This window comes from Rhea pennata, chromosome 3 (assembly GCF_028389875.1).
Source record: "Rhea pennata isolate bPtePen1 chromosome 3, bPtePen1.pri, whole genome shotgun sequence".
In the NCBI taxonomy this organism is placed as follows: Eukaryota; Metazoa; Chordata; class Aves; order Rheiformes; family Rheidae; genus Rhea; species Rhea pennata.
The window spans coordinates 90,054,371-90,080,589 of NC_084665.1; positions in this window are offsets into that span (position 1 = coordinate 90,054,371).

Below are 26,219 nucleotides of genomic sequence, written 5' to 3' on the forward strand. Positions count from 1 at the left end.
TTCTGGCTTGCAGGGCAGATTAGGACATAGGCACAACCTCACAAACTGTTTTCTGTCATAGTAACACGTAGTTTAGGAACAGCTCAGCACTTGCTGCCTGTGGTAATGCTAGCTTACCTCTCTCACGCTAAACAATATTCACATATTTTTATCACTGCAGTGGCACAGTAAGGACACTTGAGCAATTTCTGAATTCCTGCTTCTACTATGCATTGTAAACAGAGAATGTGTTTGCTGGTGAATATTCAGCCTAAGGCTGTGTGTACTCTTCACAGGCACAACAGCTGCTGGCTGAGCGCACAGCCTGCACTGAAACGAGGGATCTCCAAAACATGCATCTCTTCAATCCAAGAAAACAAGCCAGATGAGCAAGAAATTTATATTTTTTACATATCCTTTGAGGGTAGAATGTTAGAAGTGGTGAATTAGAGACTTCCATTGATCCAGAGCAGCCTGAGTCTTAGTCAAGTCTGCAATTTTTCCTGCCGTCGTGGTGACAGGTCTGTGCCACATGCCAGGTAGCTCAAGCAGCACTAAACTCCCATTGTCCGTCCATGGATTAATCACAAGAACCATCCAGAGCAAGTGTTTACCCCTTGCACTGGCTACATTAGCTGCATATAAGAGACTTTTATCCTGTGAGACAAGAAGTTTTTTCTCCCCTTGCCTCACAGGAACAGTTTTTCCTCTCTTGACATTGACAGTGCCTGTGTTTAGAAGCAAACCTGCAGTATCCCCTTGTCAGACCCACAATATTCACCTGGCAATTCACATGAGTGGGTCGCAGGGTATAACTTTTTAATAGCTTCCTATGAAAACCTGAAGGTAGGAATGCAAAAGGAACAAAGTATTAGTCAGCTTTTGTATGTAGTCTATCAATTAGTTTTGTATTTCTGATTTATTTCCTTTCGATCAGCCAAAATCTAGACTTCTGAGTTTCCTATAAAAGCAGAAACAAAATACCTCTTAGAGACAAGAGTATATCTGAAGAGGAAAACAGCATCAAGTGGTGAAAGTCTCACCCACTCAAGCCAAAAATGTGGACCTATGGGCCAGAAAGTGTCAAGCCAAAAATGTGGACCTATGGGCCAGAAAGTGAATTTTAAAGAAAAGTTATTTTGGATGCAGTATGAATGTCAGTCTTATTTCAGCATTACTTTCTCTTGTAGGATGCAAATGAGCCTGCTTCCCACAGTTGCCACAGCACAGCTAGGATATTACACATTATGCGCAGCATGCTGAGAGGAATTTTGTAAATATCTGAAATCCAACAGGGAAATAGTGGTACAATTAAATAAGGACTCTCCAAAAAACTAGCTGTGTAAATGGGCATGGCCATATATCTATTTCTTTCAGTTCATTAGAGTGTCTTCCACATAAGAAGTCACAGGATTGTATTAAAAATCATGTACCTAAATTGCAAGCCTGCTAAAAGGAGGCACAAATAGCAATTCAGGGAAGAAGGAGGCTCAGGCAATGGACACAAGCAAGCAAATATCCATGGAGGACCGCAGAAGACCAACAGCGTGAAAAGGGCCAACATGGCTTGGGCAGGGATATCAGGTTTTACAACTGCACTCATGTAAGACAAAGGAAGATTGTCTGGAATGACTTCAGTGCTTTCACTGACTTTTGTTGTAGTTAATCTGTGGTTATAATTCAATTAAAGAAGAGGTCCAACAGGAATAACCGAGAAGGCATTTCTCTCCAGAGCTGAGAATGAAAAAAAAATATACATACATACATATATAAAATGGTGCAATTAAATACTCAATCAGATCACTGCACACAAGGGAGTGGAATTAAAATAACGCCAACAACTTTTATTAGGGCAACTTGTAACCTGTTATTCTATTCTGGTTTTATATTTTTATTAAGGACTGGTAAACAGGCATAGATCATAATGATCTAACAGCCAGTCATTTGCCAAATGATTCCTGAAAGTCAATGCAGTTTCCATGCTGGTCCCTGAATTACCTAGTGGACTCAGGAAAAACACAGAGGATAACACCGGAATCTCCACCATATCTCTACTGAGTTGGCTAAAGCATTTGATATTCTCAGCCAGAGATCCTTAGCAAACTGGGCTCTTGTGATAGACTCAGTAACATCAACATTTCTTGATACTATCAGAGACCATGTAATACAAAAGACATTTATTTCTTTTCAAAAAGGAATTTAACTAGGCTATGTATTTTGGTTTGCCTTTAGATTTCTTTGATGTTGATTCCAGGCTTCTTCGTTTCTGAACATTGTTTACAGCACTGGCAAGCTATTGTGGAAAAATAGCAAGCTGAAATTCAAATCACTGATAAACACTGAATCACAGAATGGGTAAGGTTGGAAGGAACCTCTGGAGATCATTTAGTCCAACCTCCCTGCTCAAGCAGGGCCACCTAGAACATGTTAGACAGGGTTGCATCCAGATGGGCCTTGAAGATCTCCAGAGAAGGAGACTCCACAACCTCTCTGGGCAACCTGTGCCAGTGCTCCGTCACTCTCACAGGGAAGAAATTCCCCCTCACGGTCAGGCGGAACTTCCTGTGGCTCAGTTTTTGCCCATTGCCTCTTGTCCTGTAACACGGGACAACTGAAAAGAGTTTGGCCTCATCCCCTTGACACCCTCCCTTCAGGTACTTCTACGCATTGATAAGATCCCCCCTCAGTCTTCTCTTCCCCAGGCTGAACGGCCCAGCTCTCGCAGCCGTTCCTCATAGGGCAGGTGCTCCAGCCCTCTGATCATCTTCGTAGCCCTACGCTGGACTCTCTCCAGTAGCTCCATGTCTCTCTTGTAGTGGGGAGCCCAGAACTGGACACAGTACTCGAGATGAGGCCTCCCCAGGGCTGAGTAGAGGGGCAGGATCACCTTCCCTGACCTGCTGGCAACACTCTTCCTAATGCACCCCAGGAGGCCATTGGCCTTCCTGGCCACAAGGGCACATTGCTGGCTCGTGGTCACCTTGCTATCCAAAGCACCTGTTGTCCAAAGCACTTGAAGCACTTGCTCAGCTTATTTTTCCATGATCCTGAAGCAGCTGAATGCTCAATAGAGAATTTTCAGGTTATTACCCATGAGTTTGTGATGGCAGACAAATTATTTGGATTATATTTTATAATTATAATATATTATATTTTATATTAATTATATATTATTTAGAACAGTATATTGCTATTATTATTTACATACTACTAGAGTTCATAGAACGCCCAAAGGTGAGTCAGGGTCTTCTCACAGGAGGTTTTATACGAACACAGAATGAAAAGATAATCCTTGCTTCAAACTGAAGTTTAGCTTCAAGACTGTTTTTGCATTGAGTTCAGCCTGAAACAGCCGTGGGTAGATGTTCTTGTCTGGTGACAGGAACAGGGTGGTCTTGGCTCACATCTCAACTCACAGGTACGCACATTATCACAATACCTTTTTAGCTTCCATATAGGACTCTCCCTGCTGAGAGAGACATTCAGAGGTATAAAAAGATGACCTCTGCCAAGGACAAAGTCCTCTGACAAGCGTCAGTCTCTTGGATGGAGAGGTGTGGTGCTGTGGGCCCACCAGGGACATCTGTGGGAGCTTGAGGGTACACTTATGGCGCGGGACCCTGCAGTGCAGGGTGTGTGGGAGGAGGAGGACAGAACAGATCTGCTCCCGAGATGACTGCGGTGGGAGCGCAAGGGACGCATCTGTGGAAAACCAGGTCTCATGAGAGTAATTGCTCTAGAATCAGTTTAAAACCACTTTCTGTTGAATTGAATGCCAAATGTTCTAGAGTTAATACCTATGCTCACCATGCCCAGCTTCCTTTCGAGGGTGATTTGCATCTATATATTAGATTAGTGCTTATGAGATAAACGATGTCTTATTTAACCTTACAGCTGACCTTTTATCTGTATTTCAGGCACTTTTTTGCAGTTTATAATTGATACAAAATTGAAGACACACTTGGTAAAGAAAACAGTCCAGACTGTCTCCAGAACAGACATTTTGTCCCTGATCTCTTAAGTGTTCCTAATTCAATCTTTTACTTTTTAAATCTTTCAGATCTAATTATGGCCCTAATGCTGCCTGCTTTAGGTTACAAATCTAAATCTTTAGCACTACAAGGATGACTAGCAAATATATTCTGGAATGAGTCTCATGCTTTCCTCCCTCAAACCTATACTCATTTATCAGTGAGGGAAAAAAAAAGGAAAACAAAACCAGAATGTATTGTGTCACTGAACACTGTCTTTTGTGGAGACAAAAGCTATATAGGAAGAGAAGTCTATAACAGTACCTGTGTACAGAAACAGCTAATAACAGAAATATATTAGCTGCTAAGAATTCTGGTTTTCATGAAAGGTTTAAGCTTGCCTTTCTTGTAGCAATGAAAAATACCTTGACCAAGCTCCAGTTAAGTTTTGTTGCTGCTCTGCAAATCAGTTTTGCAAAACTTCCTCCTCCTCCAGCTCCACTTTCAATCCATTGTATGTCAGAGTAGAAAAGCTCATTTTAAAGTGGCAGATAAAGTATTGTAGGGCAAATTATTTATCCTAACCTCCGTTACATGGCATGAAAATGTTTGATGTCCTATTTCTTCTGATCTAAATTTCTGGTGACTGTTTCAGAATTAATATCTGTCGCTTTAGGATTTTACCACTTGTTAGTGTAACCAGTTCATGTGTACTGCTCCAAGAGACTCACATCCAGTACATCTCACACTTCGTGTGCCTGCCTGTGCAATTCAATCTGTGAAGGCTCTTGTTCTCAGTTGTCGAGTCTCTTGCTCTATTTCATAATGTTGACCAAAACTATGCTTTTTCCTTTTGCCTTCCATTTCTCAATGGTCCATTTTAACATACTTTTTTGAAATAAAATCTCATTTTGCTTTTCAATAAAGGCCAGTCTCTTTTGTATTCAGCTGTGTTCCATTTTTTATGCTGTTCTTTTTAACAACAAATAGAATTAGGTTGACAGAGTCGTAATTTTGTATCATATTGCCAGAAGTGAATAGTTCACCAACTGTGGCCCTGTGATGCAGCAACAGCCATTTACACCAAGTCATGCCCTAGCTGATCAAACCACCACAGGCACTTAGTCTAAGTTGTGTTTCAACAAAGCAAAACAAAAAAACAAACAAACAAACAAAAAAAAAGTACCAAAATTAGGAACAAGGGAGATTCAGACTCTTATTTTAGTTATTATTTTGCATTTTGCTTTCCCTATTGTACACTTCATACACAGATGTACTGGTGAAAATCCTTGAAGGAAAGGTGCACAGCCAGTGACAGTTCACTGTTTCCTGACACAACAACTGGGTGGCAGCAGATGAAAAGAGCATGTGACAAATGACAGGTTTGGAGCAAACAAAAGCCCCCTTCAAGTTTGGTGGAAACTGCCTGACATAATCACACGTTTTGGGGGAGGACTGACAAACAGGTGACTGCATAAAAAAAGACATGGTTTTCCTTCGAGAAACAAAGCAGGCTTTTGAAAGAAAAAAAGCAGCTCCCTTAGCCAAGGCTGGGTACTCCTGTCCCACCAGACGGCAGTAGAGAGAATTCCTGAATGGACATTGCCTCTCCCCCATGCTGACACAAACATGTTTTTTTCATGCTTGCAGTCTTTGAACTAAAAGCTCAGTTGTGGGAAAAGGGTTACATTTCCTCAAGCAAAAAGAAGGGGTGCCCATGCATGTTTGCCACTCAGAAGTAGCTAGTAAGCAGGTAAGTCCTGATTGTGACTCCCTATCATTTAGCAGGGTGCACTCATAGCAAAGTCATGGATCTCTCAACAACAAAATCAAACAGATCGTTATGTTATTTTTCCCAGCTCTTCACACCCTTGGGCCACTAATTACTGACAATCTGCAAACCAGCTAACAGAGAGTCATCATCTAGGCAAGCCCTTCCCACCACTGCCTGCAAACCTACCATCAAAACTAGGCAGCTCTGTGCTTTACAGCTTTTCTGAAAGTCCAGGCTGAACTTGTTCAGCTTTTCCAGGAATTACAGCATGAAGAGATGGCTTAGGACAATTTCTTATACATGATTGAGTTGCTTCCGCGGGCAAAAACAGACGTTAATGACCATAAGCCGGCAATGTGCCCTTGTGGCCAGGAAGGCCAATGGTGTCCTGGGCTGCATTAGGAAGAGTGTTGCCAGCAGGTCGAGGGAGGTGATCCTGCCCCTCTGCTCAGCCCTGGGGAGGCATCATCTCAAGTACTGTGTCCAGTTGTGGGCTCCCCACTACAAGAGAGACATGGAGCTACTGGAGAGAGTCCAGCATAGGGCTACAAAGATGATCAGAGGGCTGAAGCACAGGAAGTTCACCTGACTGTGAGGGGGAATTTCCAACCTTGCTAATTCTATGATTCTATGATTCTATGATTAATGCTCCAGCAGCAGGCGATCTTTTGGCATTTGTTGGCCATGGCATTGATGGGGAACATCAATTACAGTTTCAAGAGAAAGCTGAAGCACTTTGCAAATGGATCTTCTACAGGAGAGTTTGCTGTAGTACCATGAATAGTAATGAATCTGAAAAATATCAAAACAGAAAGAAAAATAATAGCAGGTAGCATATCAGGTATTTCCATTCTAATTCTTGCAAATTCTAAATCAGTAAAACAATGCTTCTAATTTCAGATAATTATTGTGCTAGTGATGCCCAATTAGTGTAACAGATTGACAGCAAAATAACTGAAAGCACCTGTACAATGATGCATTTGTCTTTTTCTCACAGATATTTCACTCACACTGATTTCCTAAATCAAGACATAAAGCAAGTATAATAATTCTCCTTGGAAATCAACTACTAATTTGCATAGGAAAATCAAACAAAAGAGGTTTTTTATATGTGATGCAGGAATAAGAAAGGCCCACAGAATGGTACAGGACAAGGTAGGCTGTATAACATTAAAATGGAAGAGAGACAAGATGGATTAAAAGATGTGAAATGGACATTCAGGTCTGAATTAAGCTCTAGGTTGCTTCATGAGGCAGAAGGCTGTCAGGACAGGCTGCACTTGAGTCAGCTGAAGGATCAAAAAAATGCCACAGGATTGATACCTGAACATGTGGGTGTTCATGAACCTAGAAAGCTTGAGACAACAGGATAACGTTAAAGACCACTGTTAAGGTTGTGAAGCCAAGCAAAGAGAACTTCAGAATTGACCAAACTAAGGTCGTCTGATTTTTTTATACTTACGGTATGCCCTATAATAATCCTTGATTATCTATTCACACACTAGTCTTCCACAGGTTCTTTGCTCTATTCATCATCAAGTGGTTGCATAGACGTAGGCAGTGTTGCCAACTGGGGCTCTACCTGCTCTATTACAAAAGCAGGTGAAAGCAAGCACAGCAACCAGTGTGGGCCACAAGAACTGCCCTTATCCCATCTCTTCTGATGCTCCCAAGCAATGCAGAAAGAGTTCTACATGCCTCACTGGTCAGGGGCTGTCTCCAGTTGAGTATTCCTCATTTAGGTGTCTAGAATCCAGGTGTTCAAGCCCAGGATAGCCACTGAGGACTGCCTCATAACTGAGAAGAACAGGTAGCTCCCAATACTCTTAAAGCAAGCATCCCAGATAGGTCAGACAACATGCTCTGAAGGGGTCTCTTCATGGGATGAAGAATGGGGGATTAAGGCTATTTTTCTCTTGCCATACACTTTGGCACACAACAGAAGAGCAAAGTAGCCGGTACTGAGGTCCCAGTGAACACTACATGCAGTTTGAGGTTTTGCTTTGGACTGGATTTAGTCTGTCCCCCTTAACCAGTTATCCTCACTACGCATGTGCTTCAAAGTTGCCTGAAGGATGAATTCAGATCATCACGCTTTGCCGGAGATAGAAGCCCATTTGGTGCACTTTTAAGAGAGATGCTTGGAATAAGTTTTCTCCAACAGGAATCTAGTTGAGTAAACTGAAATTGTTCAGAAAACGGAGCCATAAATAAACATAACATTTGCTTCAAAACTGAACAGCTGCTCTGAACCTAAACATGGCAGTATATGCATCAGAATAACTAGCTCAGACTTAGGTATTTAACTTTTAGATGAGTATATTTGGTGAATCCCAGGATTAGTGACAGAGATCATAAAACCCAATCACTTTATTTTAACAAATTCAATCAAACTATTTACATAATGCATATATCACAAATCCTTTTGAAATGTTGTTTGTTCAGCAGATCATAAAGTGTGCAGGGAACAAAGTGAAAATGTAGCAATGGTATTTTTCATTAGAAATGAATTAGCTACAGAGTATTCCTAATTAAGTTACACATAATCATCGTACAGTAACTTTTCCTACTGATATCAAAAGCATACTCCTAATTCAAATAGTTATTTACAACACCATTTTAAGCAAGATTGGAAGAAAAGGCTCTTGGCTGAATGCAGAGTGCCATAAAATACAGATTCAATGCAATTTCTCTCTTTTCTGTAATGTAAAACCTCATCATGTAATGGAAATGTGCACAAGTTGCTATCAGCCATGATGGTAAAGTTTTTTTTAATCTACATTCACTGGAGTTTCCCCAAGGAAATTCAGGCTTTGATAGAAAAAGACCACTTCATTTCCAGCAGGGCCTAGATCTCCTAAGCTCCTCTTCCTAAGAAGGAATGTCTTTGAAAAAGATTCCTTCAAACAGTGCTGCTCCAGCCTCATTCTCTGACCAAAAAGCCTACAAAATTTCTACTTAAGTTTTTTGATTTTCAATTTCATATTTTTCTATTAGGTAAAAATATTTGCAGTGTGTTTGGCTGCTGCTGTTACTGAGTAACATCAGTGACAACATGGAAAGCTTTTCTATCCCCATTAGAGATACCAAAAGCATTTGATTTCTCAGCTCTCTGGCTCTGTTACTTTGGCTGCATGTTCCTAGAGGGTGGCTGAAAACTGTGCTGGAAAGCCAGGGAAAGAGAACCAGACAAGAACTTATGAGGAGAGAAGAAAGCCAACCTAATCGATGGGCTATAGAAAAGGCTACAAGCAACGCCATCAGAGGCTGCTATGCCTCCAGCAGACGCAGGAGCTTTCTGGCCAGGCTGAGAGAGGTGGTGGCTGAGCACACAGTAAGTTATATAATCTGGTTTGTATTGAAAATGTAAACCCAGGAAGGTGTCCTATATGGCCCTCATGGCCATGGTATGTAAGCATCTACCAGTAACAACTGGCCATGCCCGGTGCTGGCTACTGGTCCCAAAAGTTAATGCTGTGCTGGCTCCTGCCCAGTCAAAGGCTGCTTGTCCTAGAAACTCATCTTGCCAAGAAAGCTGTGCCTAGCTCTAATATAGCCAGAGAGAGACAGTTTAAGAAAACCAGGGTGACTTGTGTTATTCTTAGAAAGCAGATTTATTCCATATCTCTGAAAGAGGTTCACACATCAAACAAGTCCCAACTGTCGCATTTTTATCAACTATTTCTGCTCTCAAAACTATCATTCCAATTCAGTTGCAAAATATGGATAGAAAAGCCTGAAATCCTGATTTCATCTTTGTGGCTTCAGTGAGATTGTCTAGTAGTTTCCATTTTCCATTCTGTTTTTCCTCATTTTGTACTTGACATTTTTGCCTTTTGACTCCCAAATTTTCATAAAGATGCTTGTAACAATAACCTCTAAATAAACCCCAGTATTTACATCTGCCTCTCCACCCCAGGTGGGCAGTAGATACTGTCACTCCAAACCCCCGAGCTCCTGGAAGACTCACTGGCAGAGTGAATTATAGCACAGAGGAAAAAAGAAGCAGTCAGGTGTGGGAGACGAGGAAATTCCTAAAATGCCTTCACCCTCAAAGCCACTGTCTTGTGAAGCTAGACCTCTAGGACAACTATCCATAAATTACACTTAGCTTGAAACTGGTTGGTTCTGTTTCAGACCTGAAGGAGGGTTTGTCTGCCCCAAAGCTTGTCTTTTCCCTAGCTATATCAGCTGGTCTAAGAACAGAGATTATTTCTCCCTCTAAACCTTGTTGCTGTTATTTAGAAAAGCAAGGAAGGAGACCTGGTACACTGCAATAGCCTTTCGTCTGGTTGCCAGCAGACCAGCACTGTGTTGTATCTACATGGTGTCTACACTAAGAGTCAAGTACGAATAATGCTATGGAAGAAGATTCCCTATAGCTTCCTCTCTAGGAGGTGTGGGAAAGCATTTGACTCATTAAGATAAAGCCAAAGATTTTCTAAATTATATTAATATTTATTAAAACTTGCCTATGCTAATTGTGTCTCAAAATAAATTTATATCCTTAAAGTCATATGTTAAGCTGCTCTAGAGATACTTGAAGAGATCTGGCTATCATAGGCTCCCAGGTCCTAACTCTTACTGTGCTTCCTGAGTCCTCTATCAACGTTGGGCAACTCATTTAAAACACCCAGCATCTTCCTCCCATATTATCACATGGAACAATAATAACTCTTATATGGATCCGTCGAGGACCAATCAACAACTAAGTAGTTTTATCCACTGCAAACAAGAACTTATATTAAAGTCTCAGTTAAAACTGAGACTATCTAGCAGCCATTTTAGGTGCACCAATATATTTCTTGCCACTCTGCAGTTGCCTAAGTCACCTAGAACATGCAAGACACTTGAATGGAATTTACATTTGCTTTATGTCAGTGGAGTGAGGTCTGGATGCTTAAGCAAAAGAGGAAATCTGGTTTTAGATTAAAAAAAGAAATCACAGCCCACTAGCACCTTCAAGTTTTCTTCACTGCAGAAGCATCCACAACACTGCAGGGAGCTCTCCCATCCCAGCAGAGAAGCGTTGGGACAGAAGAGACTGCATTTTCTTTAGAGCTCCCAACTCCCCCTTGCCCCATATTTCTACAATTTCTCTGAATCTAGACTTCGAATAAAAAGTAGAGTCTGATTGCTAACACAGCTGCCACTAAAGATATTCTTGATTGGCAAAGCATCTCTTTAAATAGATGGTTGCATCTTCAATCCTTCAATCATCATTCTTAGGAGGATCTCAGGGTTTGTAGGTTGTTTACTTGATGCCTACTAAAAGCAGTGGCATCAATGTAATAAAAAATTTGAACTTTTCCCTTTTTTGGCAAAAATGTCCTTCCTGACATTATTTTAAAGCTACTCTGGTATTTTTTTATTGCAGTCAAATCAATGTTTAGCTGAACATATCTACTAATTGACTGTTTTAACCCTACTGGAAAGTTTGGTTCATTGACTCCTACCACACATTTGAGGTATGTTTCGTATTTATTTGAGGACTATATGCTTCTGAAAATCAGATAGGACTTGATTTAGTCTAGCAACTTCCAGGTAGGCTAATGAATATGGAAGTCAAAGTAGTTGGGTAGGACAGAAAGACGACAGCTCGGAGGAGACCAGCATCTGTACCTGAAGGTACAAGATATGAAGGTGGAACAGGAAAACTAGTAGCTGGAAGTACTCATTTAAAGCAACTAATTCAGCTGTGAATGTACAAGATAAAAGAAGCCCCAGGAGGCTGCCAGTTTCCAGATGAGGGAAAGCAAGGGTAGTCAGTGTGATAAGGAAAGCACAGTTCAGAAGCCTTAAGAGCATAACAGGAATGAGATCATTGGATTGAGAACGATAAGAGGACAGGGGTGACAAAGGCTACCCAAAGTGCAAGGCTGTGTGTCAGACATGCCAAGGAGGTCAGGATCAAAAGGACAGTGTGTCACATTTCTCACCAGATAAAACTACTTAATTTAACACTTTCCAAACATAAATGCTTGCCTACCTACAAATGAATTTAATTAGACTCATGCAAAACCTGGGAGAAAGTGCTTATATCAACATTAGACTAGTTATAAGCATTTACTTTGTTCTCAAACATTTCACCAAAATTTGAATCAAGGGCTATGTCTGATCTGTAACTAACATTATCATTTTAAATTGATTTTTCTTAAAGGGAGCTTACTTTCTGAACTGATTTTTTCTCTCTACCTACATCCCAGATTCAAGCAGAGCTATTGACTTCAGAAATCTCAGATTCTAACTAGAATAGTTAATTTTCATTCTGCCCCAAAATGTATCTCCTTAGTTTTTAACTCCAACTTGTTTGATTTCTTTTCTCACCAAAACAACAATGCACAGCCAAAGCATGTTTCCATTTTTTTGAAGATAGAATAATGAAAACCAAAGCAAAAGTCAGACACTCTTCATGAAGCCAGTGAAGTAGTCAGTGACGTTTTTAACCCACTGAGTTACTGATTAATGCACTTACCCAAGATACAGAAGAGCCAGGCTCACCTTCCATGCGGTTTAACTCCACATTCCTCATCAGAGGGTGAGCGCCAGCATGTAGCAATGCCTTCCAGACTCTGTGTCTCTCAGTCTTTTCTGATAATACTGGGTAAATCATGTCAATATTCATCAGAGCAGCACCAACAGCCTTGTCTACACATCCTACTTTTCAAAAGCACACACTGTAAGCACTTTTCGTTCTTCATCTCACACTTTCTTGCTGGTTCAGCTTCTGTTCAGCTGTTGCACGAGAATCAGGACAGTGCTGGCAGGGCAGACTGAGGGCAGTCTATACCTGCATGACAACAAAGTCCTGGTTCTGTGTTAAAATCCCACAAATAAAACAAAGAAATGAAGCTCCATCTCCAGCACTCGCAAGGAATTCCTTGGCCTCGTGCCTGAGTAAAGACTTCCATTTAGCTTGAAAAATGAAATAAAAACACCCACAGCGACCACCACCAAAAAATCATAGCACACATTGTATTCAGGTCCAACATTAGGATGTTTTTAATTGTAGCTTTGGTGAGTGAATTATTCCCCAAGGGAAAAGAAGAGATCCCTTCACTCAACTTACAAACACTGGCACGACAAAATGAAAACTGACTCTGGTGCCTCCTACCCTTCAAGTGCACTCCATTTACCCAAGATAAGTTTGCCATCAGCTGCACCTAGCCTGAGTCACCTCATTCCAAGTTAGTGTAGCTGGTCTGTACTGCTCTGCAGGCTATGCCATGGCTCTAGTAAATAATGCAAGGGCCCAGAGTCCTTGAGCTTGAGCTCACCCTTATCCGATCATCAGTGCCTGCACATCTGTGCTAGGAAGCCAGCCTAGGGCCAGCAAAGCAGAGCGGATCTGAGTGCAGCACCCTGTGGGTGCCCCTCCAGAGCTAGCTTAGGCAGGGCAGGCTGCAGCCCCCTCCCTTGCCTGGAGCAGGCATCCTGCTCTGGGGCTGTCATGCTGTCTGCAAAGCATGGCTGGATGGGGCAATTTCAGCGGAGACACGGTGGAGAACTTAAAGGAACTTCTGTGCAATGCATCAGTGTCACAAGCTAAAACAAATAGCTCCTCCTTTATCTGTTTTAAGTATCTTAGGTGCAGTTTTGAACTTCCAGTTCCATCCTTGTTATACCAGACTAAAACATCTACAGAACCCCCAACTCTGTATTGCTAATAGGCAAAATAGCCTGTGTCTCTTCCTGGTGCCTCTCCATGGAGTCTCTGTGGCTCAGCCAAGGAGGAGTTCAGCTCAGTATTGCTCACCTGCACATAGCACTGCATTTTTCACACCTTGTTTAAACACCACTAATTTTTTCCTAAATGGCAGCACTGAATCTTGTACTCCAGCTTTGTGGATGAGAGATTTGCTACCCCTTTTCCTTGTTATTGCTACCAAGTGAGATTAGAAACAAAGAAAGGAACAAATTCAAGACTGTGTCTAGGAGCGCATTGCTCTGTTTGGGGACGTTCTTCATCAGTGGACTTTGCTCTGTGCTAGTTGCATCAGCAGTGATGGTTGCCATCGCTGACGTCATTGCGTTAGAAAGAGCCATACGACAGCTGATGAACAGTTAGAAGGGTAAAATCAGTTGCCAGGACAGTAGTCACACTATTACCAGTTTACAGGGCATGAGGAGCAAAGCCATGAGAACAAGGGAAAGACCTAGCATTAAAAAAACCCCACAATGCTATTTCGGAGTTGAGTGTACATGTGAGTGCCTTTACCTACAAATAGATTTATGTAGTCACTTACTATAAATGCCTGGCTCATATAAGTGTGTGTGTGTGTGGGGGGGGGATTCATTTTTTTCCCCTTTTTTGTCCTAGAGTACAGATGAACACAAAATTCATCCTCAATTATTCATTCCCTGGGCTAAGTTCTTAATTACATTATACTGGCATTAAGGCCAGTGTTTGCCATTCTGAGCATCTTAAGAAAATACCATGTACACACGCACACACCCCTGAGGTAGAAATAAATTACACTGTCATCCAATTAAGGCACTAATTAGTCAATACTTACCACGAAGGATCCTAGTTTAACAGGGGTCTGCATCTAGTGACTGTTAGAAGAAGAGTCTGTATTTCGAGAATTTATTTCTTTTGCTGAGTTCACCACGCTTATTGGTGCAAAATCTCAGGAGCCAAGGCAAACAGAACGCAGAAGCATCGCAAATGTTCTTTATCAGGACTTAGTTCTAGCAACGGCCTTGCCTTCATGCATCGCTACCAGTCGATTTCACTATCACCTTGGGGAGCTGAGGTTTGCTCTTTATCTTAGTGCTTCAGCTCTCTACACATTATTCTTCAGCAAACATTTAAATTCACCATAACTCCACAAGAACTTATTCCAGCAGACTCCTTAGCTTAGCTGTGGCTTAATTTGCCTCTGTGCAATCATTTACTCAGGTTTCAAATGCCTTTTCAGTGTTCCTAGACTGAATTTGAAACTATTTCAGGAGAAAGCAAAAATGAGTTAGAGAAATATTTTCCTGCCATCTCTCATTCCACTAGCCCTTCCTCCATCAGTTCTCAGGTCCAGTTTTATTTTCTTTCTAACAGGATTTTCTGCATTCTGATCTCTAAATCATTCATATTCCTGTTTAAGTGATAGTGTTCTGACTGCAAGCAACATTTCATGTTTTGTACTTCACACATCTCTTAAAGCTAAATCGTTGCACAAATTCCTTGCTAGAGTAACTCTGTGGAAGTCAGTGAGACTCTGGCAATTTGTGCCAGAAAATCTTTTCACCCACCTTTATCACCTATCTTCTACCACTTTATCAAGTCTGTTTTTATATAACTTACATTTAAATAAGTAAATTATATGCATATTCTAATTAGGACTATTTAAACCCCTAGATTCTTCAATTTGGACAACATCAATAAGCAATTTAACAACACAGAGAAATTAACAACACTCTCCACTGAGCTCTGTTGTCAGGCCACAGACCTCTAGATCTCGATGGTTTGCCTGGCACAGTCACAAAATCCATTATTTAGCTGGAGATCATTTCTTTTTGCTCAGTATGATGGAATTCTCAGAAATAATTCAGCCAGAAGAAAAGTTACCTTGTCCAAAGTCAGAATCCTAGCTGTTCAGAAGCAAATTTGTCAGATCAGAACTATTGCATAGGAAGAAAGGATATTTCAAGAAGTAATGCTCATCTGGAATAAGTCATGGACTCAGATCACTAATATGAAGTGGAACATTTATCAGCTCTGCTTATCGTGGAGCAGATTGGTAGGGCATTAAATTACGCCAAGTTTCATTACAGCTCAAATCATGAACACATATCTGTTTTTCTCCAAAAGAATGAGGAAACTTTATCCTCATCCACTCTGTTTCTATAGGGTGCTTAATTGTTTGTTTAGCCATTTCTATGCAAACAAACTTAATGTTTTAATAAACATCAGAAGAGAAATGCTTTATTACTGATACAAAACACATTATACACTGTCAAGCTTTGCACACACAGTCACATCAATTAATCTTACAAACTTTCTTCCTACCTGTCCTAAGCAAATTCCAGCTTTCTAGTAATACAAAATTAATGGCCCAAAATGTAGCATAAGTGACCTCCTATTTCAGTGGTAATAGATATTATTTAGCAAGAGAATCTTTCAAGTGTTCACTAATGACATTCCACTCTATGTCCCTTCACATAATTTACAAGGTTAAGAAAAACAGTTCTAGGCTCACTAGTTAAATGATCAAAATAAGGTATTCATAAAAGCTTGGTACATACTGAATCTGACAGTTCAGCCAACTCTGCAGAAAAAAAGTGATTCACTGACAACCTGTGCCAGTTTATCACATGTCACTGGTACTGACACTGCAGCAATATCTGCTCAAGAATAGGTGGTTGCTGAGATATTTGCATTCAGAAGCTACAACTGCATCTACAGATTGTGGTATGATATTCTTTTTTTTTTTTTTTTTTTTTTAAGAAGCACTGACTCATAAAAGGTTAAAGTAGTACAAGAAAGCAAGCTGGAAACAGAATGTAGGGATGCTGCAAAAGCTATGTTTTGCTTTACATGCCCAGCTATAAGCACTGACACTTAGTACGATACAGAAAAGGTGAAGCCATATCTGGATGGAGAGTGACATCTGGCCTGCAGAAGAGTGAGAACCCCCTAGATCTTGCATGCTGAGCTAAGCATAAAGTTTAAGATAGACTTGCTGGGACCAGTCCCAGCCTTGGTGGGCTGCACAGGGATTTATTATAGTCTTTTCAGTAACCTGGAAGATATGGTCACCCCAAGGACAGAAAGACTCCCAAACACTATCCCTAACTGACCTGCTGGCTCATAGGTCAGTCTTGAGCAAGCAGGAAAAGTTACCTGTACCCAAGGACATTCTTTTGAAAAACTGCCTTTTTCATGTTTCACAGTGTCCTGTGTTTTATATTCACTGATCTCTTCTATTAAAACTTTCTATCTGTGATCACAGCAGTTCAATGCTTAACTGGAAACCAGACCACAGTTTCTACACCGGCTCTCACAAGCGGCATGAAAGCAGCAGTGGCAACTCATAAATCAAGTAGTAGAGGATACTGCAGGTTTACTTCCAGCCTTACCCCCTTTTCCTCCCCAAAACAGCAGCAGTTCCTCCAAAGCAAAGCTGGCAGGCCAGATGTGGCTGTCCTGAGCACAGCTGGATTTCCACCCCCAGACCAGCAGCATACATTTCTGCTACACCAATATATCAAAATGTTAAGCAGCTGACTGAATTTAAGCTTGTAGCTTCTTAATTCCTCATGGAAAATCCTATTCAGATGATGAAAAGATAATGTTTGAATGAGGGAGGGCAGGTAGGGGAGGCAGAAATAGAAAATGCTTTTCGACTTTTACCATGGAAAGAGATAAAACGCAGTTCTGATTAATACATTTTAACAGATATTCCTTTGGGCCTGAAATAACTCTTGAGAGGTCACTTCTGGTTCCAAGATATTCGCTCCTTCAGGAAAACAACTGAACATTTGGAGTAATTTAGCACCTACAAAAAATATTGCTGGTGCAACCTAAATGGTTTGCAAACACTTACTGGAATTATTATAAGTGTGCAAACACTTTTTGGAATTATTAGTAATCTTCAACACATTGATTCATTCCAGTTTGGACTCCTTAGATGTGAAAGAACTACATAAAATTCAATCACTCGGTAATGAAGAAAGATGACAAAAAAGTAAAAGCATTTGGGGCCAAGTTCTGCTCTAAGTTAGCATTACTACCTCACTGGTAAGAGACAGCGTTGGGCTTCTACCACTCTTAGTGAGCCCAGCATTTGTAGCAAAAAAAAATGAAGTTCAAATAAAGTATATTCCCACTTCTAATAAATAGATAACTGCAGCTATGCTGAACTTTGCCAAAGGCTTCCCTTGGTACAATGTTTATTTTTTATTCCACCTTCCAGCAGTAGCTGGGGTCTCTAAATCCCACAGTGCTGTAAAAACAAGACTTCTGGAGTTAATGTCACAATATCATCTCCTTGTAGGATGATCATATTCCCAGAGAAAGACTTTCTCCTTTCATTTCTTGATGCCTTCCAATCTGCTTTTCCTTCTTCACTGAAATTAAGATAACAGTTTTTTTGTCATTCAGCTATAAGAGCTTAGACCAATGTTATTATTTAAATAAAAAACCTCTATACTTTTATTTGTATGTCAGGGAGCCCTTTCTTAAAAAAAAAGTTCGAAAAATGATGCTATTCTTCATACGCCTGTACAAATTCCGTTATTTTTAGGACAGTGTGTTCAAAGACTACATATATTTTTTCCCCTGGTTCTTTGTAAAGCCAGTTCTGTTGGAATGAAAGATTCTTTCTGTAGTTAGTCTGAAATGAAAATCAGTTTTTCAGTAATTACTTTTCTTCTTCTTTTTCTTAATACACAAACAAGGAATATATAATGAAACTGCTAGGCAGCAAAAAGTGAGCCCATAAAAAGAGAAAAGCTCCTGGTCCTGGTCTCACAGCACTGGTCTGATAGGACAGCTCCTGTTTTCTAAGACACTTTCAGGGCAGTGTCAGAAACCCCCTACTACCTACCTCCTCCTTTGTATCAAGCCCTTTCCTCCCTCCTTCTCTCTCTCTCTCAGATCTTCTTGGCTATTTCTCAGTCTTCCTGAGTCCTAACATTTTGTTCCCTGGATCAGCAGGTTCCTGGCGAAAGAAGGGTCCATTCGTGAACTACAGTCATGTCACATCTAGTTTCTCTGCCTAACATGGGTCCCAGACCCATACCCAGAAGGTAGAAAACCCAGCATAAGTAGGGCTCCATCTCTCCCAGGCACAGTTCCGTGTTTGCATATCCTCAGAGTGAGGACTGGAGCTTGTCTCAAAAAAACAAAAACAAAAACAAAACCCCAAAGCTTAAAGTTAAAGCTGAGTGTGAGTATCCCATCTGGTGCCTGCTCTGACCAGGGTGCCTTCAGGGTGCGTTGGTCCCAGCAATGGAGAGAATAAGTGAAGGACAGAAAAAAAGTAGGAGGAAATATGAGATGCTGAGGAGAAAAACAGAACTGCCAGTGAAAGAAAACGAAAGAAGAAAAGACAGAAGGAAAAGAAGAAGGGAAAAGAGAACACAAAGGAAATGTGCTAAAAAAAGGAAAGCAAGAATGCAGAATAAGAGGTCTGTGAAGCAAAAGACTTCAAAGGCAGCTGGTAACCACAGGACGGAGAGAAACAACTTCCAGACACCCCTCACTCACTTTTAAGACATCAAAATCCACAAATGTTAAAGTTGGTTTCTGAATTACCAAGTGCTTTTTCCCTTGGTAATTTTGCCTATTTTTGTCTAGAATTGAAAAATCACTGTCTTGACAATTTTATTTAGATATGTTTCCTGCTTACTTAGACACACGCAGGTATGCACATATGAAACTATGTGCCAGCAAAGGCAAGAAAAATTATTCACTTACTCCGGGAAAAAATGACTTATTTTAATCCCTTTTCTTGCAATTAGTGAGAAGCATCCTGACTCACATGTCTTCCTCCCTTGGTATGCCCTGTCAGCTGTCAGCTTTCCCATAACCAGAAAGAGCCTACTGAGCATGCTGATCTGAATGAACCGGCATTTGTGGATTACTGCACACTGTAACCGAGCCTTTTCTTGGAAGTCCTATGAGAATGTGTAACTTGCAGTCTACATGTGGGCAGATGAACCAGAAAAAGAAGCACACGGTGATTGTTCATACAGAATATACTTTCACATGCATGGTGATTTAACACAACTGCTGTTCTAATATTTTCCAGAGTCGCTATTTAGTATAAAATGTGCAAAGCATTTTCGTGAGCAGATTAATGATCATGCTTTCTGCCTCATTTGAGAGATGCTCCAGTGCTTTAATCATATTTGTGGCCCTTTGCTGGACCAGTATCTGCATGCTCTCTTGTACTGGGGAGTCCAGCACTGGACCCAGCACTCTAGATGTGGCCTCACCAGTGCTGACTAGAGCGAAAGGATCACCTCCCTTGGCCTGCTGGCGATGCTCTTCCTGATGCACCCCAGGATGCCATTTTTTTAATTTGCCACATTGGGCAATTGTGCACAAAGAGCACATTGCTGGCTCATGTTCAGCTCGTTGTCCACCAGGACGTTCTTGGCAGGGATGCTTTCCCACTGGTCAACCCCGAGCCTGTATATGTATTCATCGCTTCCTAAATTCAGACACTGTAGCAAGTAAAACAGCTTCAACACAACTCCTAGCTTCACTCCATTGTCCAAAGCTTTAGTCTTTAGGCCTTTCCAAGATATGAGGCCAAAGGAATACACTTATTCAAGGAGGTAAAAAAGGCCAGGTATAAAAAGGATGAACATTCATTATGATTGGAAAAAATAGGCAATGTGAAAAACAAGTGTCTTTCCCCCACCACTATTGTCATGATATTACTGTAGATTCAGATATTCCAGAAAATAACTGTCTTGTCACATACAGCAATATATCTTTTAAAGAGAAAAGCATAATGTTTCACATGCTATATACTTGTGGTCTTGTTACAAATCACCTATAAAAACACCTTTAATAATACCCTGCATTTGGTAATATGACACCTTTCTTTGAGTCAGCACATATGAAATGCCATTTCTCAGACACTATTCAACATATGGCAAAGTTAAAGGCATATATGCGTGACAAATATGGATTACACAGAGCTACCTGAAATCAGGAGCAAATTACACCCTTGTCTCTACCTTGGCCCTGCTGTGAAATATAATTCAGTACCAAAAACTGTATCAAATAGCTTGCAATAAATCTTTTGTGCTTAGAGATATGCTGGGAAATTATCCTGTCTCTAGTAGTTTCAACGTATTTTCCCAAATTATTTTAACAACTTTTTCTAATATGAAGCACCCTCTATGACAACCAATAATAATAAAAAAAAAAAAAAAAAAAAAAAAAAAAGCTAGTTCTTTGGGAATGCTATTTTAAATAGGTCTTTCTTAAGCTAAGTAGACAAAAAAGCAACCTTGCATAGGGCTTATGGTGTACAACAGTTCACAGCAGACCACCAGTGACACGGACACTAACAGCAAGGGAGCTGACCTCTGCTAGATTGCTTTAATCTCAGTGATTACTCGACAGCAAATACTATAGCTTCATATCAGTCCAGCACACAGAGCTATCTGGGGCCCCATGCACCCAAAACAAAAGCCCCTTCCTCCTGAACTAGAGTTAAATCTTTGTAAAACTTCAGCATATGAGATCCAAGTAGCAAAAAAGGGGGCAGAAAGGAGCTATTTCTTTCCCACTGAAAGATCTTCCTTGGCTGTTTCCTGTACTAGCCTCCTGGGAGCATCATGTTATAACAGTTTACGGTTAAGATTTATAATACTGACTCTTGAAGAAATACAAAGAGTGCAGGATTTTCACAGCAACTGTAGTCAGTCAGCTGACTGCAGGAAACATTTAAAATGTACAGAAAGCAATATGAGGAGCAAAGAGATGACGCTTTGTATTTTGCCCCAGCTAAAGTGACTTCATTCCAAGTAGGGCAAAACCAGCCTAGCTGGGACCCAGGCCAATAGAGATCTCCTACGTATGAGGAGACATCTTTTGGCCTATATAATTTTCAGTTGTGAAATGTTGCTCTTATTGAAATAAATTTCTTCTGATACAGCAGAGATGCTATATCAAATCAAAATCTTTAAACACAAAGGGCCAAATCTACCCTAGATGCAATTTTAATGATAACATGAGATTTGGATGTTTAGTGCTACAAGATTTCTGCTTTTTATGAATCATGAGTATAGGGCAGAAGCAATTTTGTGTGTGGCCAGCAGTTCAAAGCAGTGTTCAGTAAGTGGCATCCTCTAAAGTAGCTGTTACTGTAATTCACTGTTGGATGACAAAGAGTCCATTGAAAGAAACTTCTATTTCTCCCAATTCGAGTGAATTCTATTAAAAAGAGACAGGAGATGTCTTCTAATCACAGATTTTTATTATGTTCCAACTGCAGCTTCACATCAGCTGGCAATCTAAAACTCTAGACGTGTTATTACATTTCACTGCAGGGCACAACAGAGTTCGGATACTTTTGACTAAGAACAAACTGGTAAAGTTCTCTGGCTATTAATGCAGAAGAAAGAAAACCTCTGTGCATGCACTAACTATTCACTGGCAAAGTATAAAGGAAACTAATTATTCCAAGCCATATCAATTATTTTAGACTGACACAAATAGTTTTTTTATGAGCTTTTTGTACATCACTCAAAGGCTTTATGGCTTAATTACATGAATTTTGGAGAATTAAAGCAGATAATTACTTAACTAAAAATAAACCCAGAGCCTATATATCCTAATGCCATCCAGGACATTAAAATTTGATTGTGATACTTGTAAGGAGTTTGATCCATAGCCCACTGAAGTTAGTGTGAATCCTTTCATCAAATGCAGTGGCCTTGGATCCTGTCCTTGATATATAAACATAGAGTTCAGAAGGAAGATGATCAAACAATGAACTAGTTTGATCTAGGAAAGAATATTTTTAATTTCTTGTATGCTTTTGACAGTGATAGTGAGATAGTGAGAAGTCAGCTCAGAATTACCTCTATGCTATACGACTTAACTATGCACATCATGGAACAGCCACATATTCTGCTCATCATGCAAGTAAGTTCCTTGTCTGCCCATTTGGCATTTTAGTTGTGTTTTTTTTGGTCTCTGAAGGATGGGAACAGAGTAACTTCTTCAAAGTCTGTTCTGCAATTGCTCTCTTCAGTCCTTTCTATACTCCAGCTGGCCACATCCTGCTTCCTTGCAACTGCTCAGAAACTGGTTTTATTACAACCTCCTATCTGTGACCTCCAACATACTTTGTCAGGAACAGATGGAAGCTGTAGAGAAAGTGTCATGACTTCTGATGGCATATTTGGGATTTCTAACACAAAAATATTCTTTTGCATCACTTGAACATCTGAAAATTCATGAGGCCTTGACTACATCACAAATATGAAGCACCTCTATAGGATGATGTCTCATCCATTTATCTTTGTTATATGGAGATGGATAATAATTTTCCTGAAGCTCCACAATTCCTTTCCTCAGAAAGAGGGGAGTAAAGAGGATCTAGTTATTCAAGGGTAAAAAAAAAAGAGATTATCATGAAGATCCTCTGGAATTAATCTTCTATGAAGAAGTTGAACCTGCAGGGATGCTGAAGCAGCTGTGTCCTATGGCCAGGAGACGTTGCCATGACATTGCTCTCTCCTTCAACATGCAGAAACGTTCTCGGGAATTGCTGAGCTTCCAAGTAGTCTTCTCAGGTCTATTAAACTTGGTGTAGTCTTCTTCTGTGCTCTTACTTGGGATCATGTTGTCAAGAGGGCAGGTTAAGTATGTCTGAGTAGGTGCAAGTGTGTTTGTGCGTGTACACAAATCACAGAATCACAGAACAGCTGAGGTTGGAAGAGACCTCTGGAGATCATCTAGTCCAACCCCCCTGCTCAGGCAGGGTCACCTAGAGCATGTTAGACAGGATCGTGTCCAGCTGGGTTTTGTCTATCTCCAGAGAAGGAGACTCCACAACCTCTCTGGGCAACCTGTGCCAGTGCTCCATCACTCTCAAAGTAAAGAAGTTTTTCCTCATATTCAGATGGAACTTCCTCTGGTTCAATTTCTACCCATTGCCTCTTGTCCTCTCACTGGGAACCACTGAAGAGTCTGGTTCCATCCCCTTGACACCCTCCCTTCAGGTACTTGTACACATTGATAAGATCCCCCCTCAGTCTTCTCTTTCCCAGGCTGAAGAGGCCCAGCTCTCGCAGCCTTTCCTCATAGGGCAGGTGCTCCAGCCCTCTGATCATCTTCGTAGCCCTACACTGGCCTCTCTCCAGTAGCTCCATGTCTCTCTTGTCCTGGGGAGCCCAGTACTGGACACAGTACTCCAGATGAGGCCTCCCCAGGGCTGAGTAGAGGGACAGGATCACCTCCCTTGACCTGCTGGCAACACTCTTCCTAATGCAGCCCAGGATACCATTGGCCTTCTTAGCCACAAGGGCGCATTGCTGGCTCATGGTTAACTTGCCCACCAGGATTCCCAGGTCCTTCTCCACTGAGCTGTTTTTCCAGCAGGTCAGTCCGCGGCTTGTACTGCTGCATGGGGTTATTCCTCCCTAGGTGCAGGATTTTACATTTGCCCTTGTTGAACTTCATGAGGATCCTCTCTGCCCTAGGGTGTGCACCCTTCCAAATTTGTATGGTGTGTTAGTGATGCCTCTTGCAGCCTCCAGCCCTTGGGGATGATTTGATTCATGCCTTAAATAGTAGAAGGCCCTTCTGTCTCTTCCTGCATATTTGTTTAAGAAACAAACACTTGGGCTGTAATTGCAAAGCATTCTGTATATGTACTTGTGATAGATGCATGTTCTTGCCTCTGCTAATAGTATGTTTGACTGAGGAGATGTGATAACTTCTGTCTTTAGAGAAACTGAAGAGAGACAAGTGATTTGTAGACTACTTGTCTTCTTTGAAAGGTGGAGGCTTCTGAGATACATGAGAGAGTATATTATGATAAGCAGAATACAGATGATCTTGTCCTTCCTTCATTAGGTAATGTAGAGGGAGAAGGGACAGGTCCAATGGCATAGACTCAGAGGATGTATCATGACATCTCTTCTTGGTATCCCATATAGCCTTCTTGCACAGAGCTAATGAAAATTGCTATCTTGTTTTGCCAAGCTTTCATTTTTGGATCTTTTATGGTGTTCCTAACCACAGCAGTGAAAACTAACTTTCCATGTGGCCAGGATGCAGCCTTCTCCTAACTCTGACCCTTGTTATGTGTGTAACTCAGAACAGGAAATGCGGTTCAGTGCCTTTGGATTGTTTGCTGCCATATAATTACAATATTATAGAAGTTGCCTATGTGCATCGCACAATTGTCCCAAGGCTTGGCATGACCTAAACTTTACAAGCTGACTTGACTACTGACTTGATCCTTCTTGTTTTCCTGACAAATTTACTCACAGTACTAGGACTCTTGTCTCAGTTCTTTCACTTGCCTTAAGCAGAAAACACTAATGGTTTATTGTTGCTGACTCCAGAGCTAAATGAGCTTTTTCTGTAGCATGTCTGGTTGATTTAATGTTATAGTAATATCTTAAGCATGGGCTTTAACCTCTGAAATGTTGTAACGCTAGAATAGTTTTATTGTTTTTCAATTTCAATAGTTTAAATTTGCTTTAAACTTCTAATCATTCTTCCAATATTACAAGCTAAATGCAAAGCTACTGCTCTCTAAAGAGCTATATGCAAGAAATTTGGACTGGAGTTCAAAAGGAAGGTTCCTATTTTTCAGTAATATTTTTGAAGACTTGGAGTGCTATTTGTATAGAAGCTATTTATGACAAGATAGTGCAGAGCGGGCTATTAAAAAGAACTAAGGAATTTTGAGTGAGCTTCATAGATGTCTGGAAGCTGTGCGCGCTATTAATGGAGTGGTCTTCACAGAGCATAACCGTGGGAAGGACTCAGTGTTTAGATCTTCTTCCCTAAAAATACTGTAACGGTGTTGTCTTTCAGAAGCTGGGAAGATGTAAATAGTAAAAACAGGCTTTGAAATCAGAGTATGTTGCATTAACATGATGATGAACATCCTCTCTAAAAGTGTGGCTTCCTTGCTCTGTAGCCAGTAGCTCTAAGCAACAAAGTAGATCCTAATGTTTCAGTAAATGGGAAGTAATGGACTGGGAAAGCATTAAACTGGGTAAATATCAAGAGAAATGTTTTGCTTGTCTGTTCATTTAGCCATCATATCTTTTAAAAAGACTGTATTATCACCTCTCTCTTTTGTTTTTCCTTTTTATGAATTTCTGTTTAAATTTGCCTTTTCTTTTTATATTTTACCAAATTATCAGTATTTCTCAGTGTTTCTACGGAAGACTCATACATTTTTAAGAGAAGTGGTTGCAGACAACAGTAGCGACTGCACTTATTGCACGCTTTATCGCTACGATTTCTAAACACAAATAATACTGTTTTCCTGGGGAAACAGCTGCAAAGCCCTGCAAGTGCAGCTGCTGCTATAGGTGTGGTTATACTGGCTCAGTACTGTATTTCATGGGGAAGAGGAGGAACCTGGAATAAACTAACAGCCCAAGAGCATCTTTGCTGGGGTGAGCTACACTCATTGTGAGTGCTTTGCTTGACAAGCTCTATGTGCTGTATCGGGAAACCTATAATGACAGTGCTTCCTTGAGCAGGCTTGAGCTACAGGAGACCGGAATCTGATTCACTGCTTTTGCAGAAACACTGGGCTCCAAGCACTGTAACCTTTCTCCGATATCATGGTTCAGGATCAGTAGGCAGAGATGGAGGTGTAACAAAGCATGCCACACTATTAATGAAACTCATCAAAAGGAGATCACAAAATCCTTGAGCTGCATAAATCTCTAGAGGCTATCTACAACTAATTTTCTCAGCTGTGTTGTTTCTCCAAGCTCCCTACAATAATGAAACAGCACTTATACCTTTTAAACAACATATTGTATAAATTATA